Source organism: Notamacropus eugenii, chromosome 5, assembly GCF_028372415.1.
Source record: "Notamacropus eugenii isolate mMacEug1 chromosome 5, mMacEug1.pri_v2, whole genome shotgun sequence".
Classification (NCBI taxonomy): domain Eukaryota; kingdom Metazoa; phylum Chordata; class Mammalia; order Diprotodontia; family Macropodidae; genus Notamacropus; species Notamacropus eugenii.
This window is the reverse complement of record NC_092876.1, coordinates 441,385,132-441,390,371: the sequence shown is the minus strand read 5'-3', so window position 1 is coordinate 441,390,371 and position 5,240 is coordinate 441,385,132. Positions and strand designations below refer to the sequence as shown.

Below are 5,240 nucleotides of genomic sequence, written 5' to 3'. Positions count from 1 at the left end.
ACTTAGAATTCCTTGTAGTTTTTTGTAGTTAGGCAACCAGAAAGTCATATAAAAAGTCTGAGCCTTATTCCATTGAACTAACTAAATCTCTAAGAGTTTCAAAAACTCTCAAGGAAAGGCACGAACATTAACAAACTAGTCTTGTTTATGTAGGGCAAGGCCTTAGGATATTGCTTTCCATAAGCATTTTTCATATTCTAATATAAATATAACCTAACAATCATCAAAATACTTGGAAACATTTGGCAATCATATCATTATAGCATAGAAGTGCTTGAATTGGCATCAAGTGTAGACGTTTAGTAATGTCATATAATTTCACTTCTCTGTACTCAGATTTAAGCAGTTTTTCAATTTCTGCTGCTATTTCATCTAATCTAGATTTAGAAACAAAGCTGTTTCTTACAATGGTTTTACATTCACCTAGAATATATTGTCATAGTATTTCTAGTTGAATGTATTATTGTTCAGAATCAGTGAGGATCACTTGTAGGTAGATGGTTCAATGCTTTTTAAGATGCAGTACATAATGAAAACCCAATATGTGCAATTAATTTTTATGTGCATTTGTCATTTGCCTATTTTAATGGTTAATATTTTCTGTACCTAAATATGTCTAGAATCTGGGAATGGTATTTCAAATTTGTTCCCTTTTAACTCACCTAATTGTGGTCCAAGAGCAAAATGGAGCACCACTCACTCAACAGTCATCTGTGTCAAGTTGATCTCTGCAATCATTCTGAGTAGCACCAGGCTGAAACTCTATGTATCTTTTACTCTTTATTTCAATCTTGTGGACATTTGTGTGACATTATCAGAAATACTAACCTAATCAGTGCTATTGCCATGGTAAATTGGCCAATGCTTTGGATATCTTGTCAGTTCATAATAGCTATTTTTATAATCTTAGAGCACAGAAAGTTCTTGCTGTACATCACCTGGCTGACAATACACCCCTTAAATACAACCCCACGCCCCTGTGTACCTCCAAAAAGGATGAAAGTAGCTCCTCTAATTCTAGGAATATTTTTCATGTTGTCTGTCACATAGTAAGAAATATTAATCATAAGAACAACAACAATTATATAGCAATCTAAGATCTATAAAATCCTTTAAATATATTTGTCTCATAATCAGACCAACCCTAGGACAATACAGTATAGTGAACATTTATTAAACATCTATTATGTGCTAGGCACTATGCCAAGCATTAGAGATACAGATGAGAGGAGCAGGGAAGGACAGTTCCTTCCATCAAGGAGCTCAAAATCTAATGGGAGAAGATGACAAATGGAAAGCAAAAAAAGGGAGAGGGAGAAGGTACCTATGATGGTGTTGGTGTTGAATCTAAGGAGTGTTGCTGGTAGAAAATGAAGAATTGACTTCACTTCAGAGCACTCTTTAGATGTAGGCTTTGGAAGGATTTTTCTTTAGCTCTCCAGAGGAGCAGAGGCTACTGAGGGTGCTGATGAGGTGTGAGTACCAAACTTCTCATGTCCTTGCTCACATCGGGGATGAGGGAGAAAGAAAGAAGCCCTTGTAACAAATATGCATAGTTAATCAAAACGAATTCTCAAAGTGGCCACATCCAAAAGGAAAGCTCTCTCTGTTTGCAGTGAGTGCATCACCTCCAGGCCAGGGTGTATATAAAATGCTACATCATAAATCAGTCAATCAATCAACATTTATTAAGCACATTATAAGTCCTTTGCAATGGTCTTGGATCACTGTGTTACTGAGAATAGCTAAGTCATTCACAAATGATCATCATTGCTCTTATTGTATACAATGTTCTCCTGGTTCTGCTCACTTCGTTTTGCAGGAGTTCATGTAAGCCTTTAAATGTTTTTGTGGAAGCATTCAGCTCATCATTCATTATTACACAATAGTACTTCATCAAAATCATAGATTATAATTTGTTCAGCCAATGCCCAATTGATGGGCATACCCTCAGTTTCCAATTCTTTGCCACAACATAAAAAGCTGTGCATATAGGGCTTTTTCCCTTTTTTAAATTTTATTTATTTGTATTTTTTTTCATTTTTTAATACTTGTTTATTTGTTTTTAGTTCTCAACATTCTTTCCACAAAATTTTGAGTTCCAAATGTTCTCCCCATCTCTCCCTTCTACATACCCCAAAATACCATGCATTCTGATTACCCCTTCCACCAATCTGCTCTCCCTTCTATCACACTCTTCCCTTCCCTTATTACTATCTTCTCTCTTTTCTTTTTTTCTTATCCAACTCGTCTCATTTAATTTGCTGCAATAAATACAACACTGACAAATGTTTTTGTGCCAGTATTGTACATAGAATTAATGAATTATTGCTATATGCCATATGCTTTCAATGAGATCATATCCAATACATACATTATTTTCCTCAACTTTGTTTTTATATTATGCTAATGTCTTTTAAGAATTATAATTTAGACAGGTTTATAGTCTAGTTTAGATTCCAACTTCTTAGAATCAGCCACTTTTCTGACTGCTTTCATGACATCTTCCAATACTACAAAACCATGATCAGCATGAATTGCAAACTTACCTGCTTCAGTACAAACATTTCTTAGATCTGCTCCATTAAAGCCATCTGAGAGTTTCACAATTGCTTCATGATCTATTTCACCATGTTTGGTGATAGGACCTGCATGAATCTTCAGTACGTCTAATTTTGCTTGTTCATTTGGTAAATCAATATGTATTTTTCTATCTAATCTTCCTGAATGCAACAAAGCAGGATCCAATGTGTCCGGTCTGTTGGTAGCCATGATCATTTTTACTCTGTGTAAAGTATCAAATCCATCCATCTGATTCAGTGACTCCATTAGAGTTCTCTGAATTTCTTTATCAGTTGAAGTACCCTCAGAAAAATGACAGCCACCAATAGCATCTATTTCATCCATGAAAATGATGCATGGCTGGTGATCCCTGGCATAATTGAACATTTCTCTGATCAAACGAGCACTTTCACCAATGTGTTTGTCTACAATGGAACTGAATACAACCTTTAAAAAATTGCAGTCCGGCTGGCTAGCAACAGCTCTTGCCAAGAATGTTTTTGCTGTTCTTGGTGGTCCATATAGCAAACAACCTTTTGGAGGTATTATTCCTACATGCTGGAAAAATTCAGGATGTGAAAGGGGTAATTCTATTACCTCTCTTAATTCTCTGATTTGTTCAGAAAGCCCTCCAGTCTCAGAATAAGAAACATTCCCAGGGTCTTCATGAGACATGTTGTAAACCAGAGGATCAACTTCTCTTGGAAAGTATCTCATGAGAATTAGTGTAGTCATATCCAGAGCTACTCTTGTCCTTGGCTTCAGTTTACTCTTGTGTAGATGATGCTGACAACCCATTTGTTGCTTTAACAATGAATTTTTCTTTTGTTAATTGTTTAAGCTCTTCACCTATCATCTGCCCAACACTTTGTAGGGCCTTCAGATCATTTTCAGACTTTTCATATTTCTTGATAAGCTCTTTCAACTGTTCTCTTAACTCTTTGATACATTCATCGATCTCCTTGTGCTCAAGCAACTTCTTACAGTAGTCCTGAAGAGCCTTATCTCTCGGGTCCACCATGATGAGAAGCTCTCTCTTTTCTTGTAGGGCAAGATAGATTTCTATATCCCATTACCTGTATTTCTTATTTCCCAGTTGCATGCAATTACAATTCTCAACATTCATTCCTAAAACTTTGAGCTCCTACTTTTCTCCCTTCCTCCCTGCAACCTATCCCCACTGAGAAGGCAGGCAATTTAATGTAGGCTATATATATATGTGTAGCTTTGCAAAAGATTTCCATAATAGTCATGTCGTGAAAGACTGCCTATATTTCCCTCCATCCTGTCCTGCCCCCCATTAATTCTAGTCTCTCTATGGCCTTGTCCTTCCCCAAAAGTGTTTGCTTCTAATTACTCCTCCTCCCCTTTGCTCTCCCTTCTTTCATCTCCCCACCCCACTTATCCCCTACTTTCTTGTAATGTAAGGTAGATTTTCATACCAAATTGAATGTGCATGTTATTTCCTCCTTAAGTCAAATGTGATGAGAGTAAGCTTCACTTTTCCCATCTCACCTCCCCCACTTTTCCCCTCAACTGAAAATTTTTCCTGCCTCTTTTATGTGAGAGATAGTTTGCCCCATTCCATTTCTTCCTTTATCCTACAAAATATATTCCTCTCTCACCCCTTAATTTTAAAATTTTTTATATCATCCCCTCCTATTCAACTCACCCTGTGGCGTGTGTGTGTGTGTGTGTGTGTGTGTGTGTGTGTGTGTGTGTGTAATCCCTCCAACTACCCAAATACTGAGAAATGTTTCAAGAGTTACAAATATAATCTTTCCACGTGGAAATGTAAACCGTTCAACTGCAGTAAGGCCCTTAGAATTTCTCTTCCCTGTTTACCATTTCATGCTTCTCTTGATTCTTGTGTTTGAAAGTCAGAGTTTCTATTCAGCTCTGGTCTTTTTATCAAGAATTCTTGAAAGTCTTCTATTTCATTTAATGACCATTATTTGCCCTGAAGCATTATACTCAGTATTGCTAGGTAGATGATTCTTGGTTTTAATCCTAATTCCTTTGACTTCTGGAATATCATATTCCAACCCTTGTGATCCTTTAATGTAGAAGCTGCTAGATTTTGTACTACAATGATTGTATTTCCACAATTCTCAAATTGTTTCTTTCTGACTGCCTGCCATATTTGGGAAATGAATCCCTTATCAGAGAAATTTTCTGTAAATCCTTCCCCTAGTTTTCAGCTTTCATTTTAATTTTGGTTGCATTGGTTTTGTTTGTGCAAAACCTTTTTAATTTCAATTAAAGAAAAATATCTGTTTTACTTCCTACAATGCTCTCTATTTCTTGTTTGGTCATGAATTTTACTTTTATTCATAGGTCTGACAAGTAAACTATTCCATGCTCCCCTAATTTCTTATGATATCACATTTTATGTCTAAACCATATATCCACTTTGACCTTATCTTGGTATATAGTGTGAGATACTGATCTATATTTAGTTTCTTCAAAACTGCTTTCCAGTTTCCCCAGGAATTTTTGCCAAATATTGACTCCTTGTCCCCAAAACTGGACTCTTAGCAAATATTAAAAACTGAATTACTGTGGTCATTATTTATTGTATATGGTTCCGCTAATGAAGTACTCTATCTTTTGTCCAGTAGCAGATTGTTTTAATGATTACCACTTTACAATAAGGTTTGAGATATACTCCTTGTTTC

General features: G+C 36.0%; 1 pseudogene; it reads right to left on the bottom strand.

Annotated features, from left to right (window-relative positions):
- Positions 1 to 2,410: 2,410 nt before the first annotated feature.
- Positions 2,411 to 3,595, bottom strand: LOC140503118 (26S proteasome regulatory subunit 10B pseudogene; annotated as a pseudogene).
- Between the last annotated feature and the right edge of the window lie 1,645 nt (positions 3,596 to 5,240).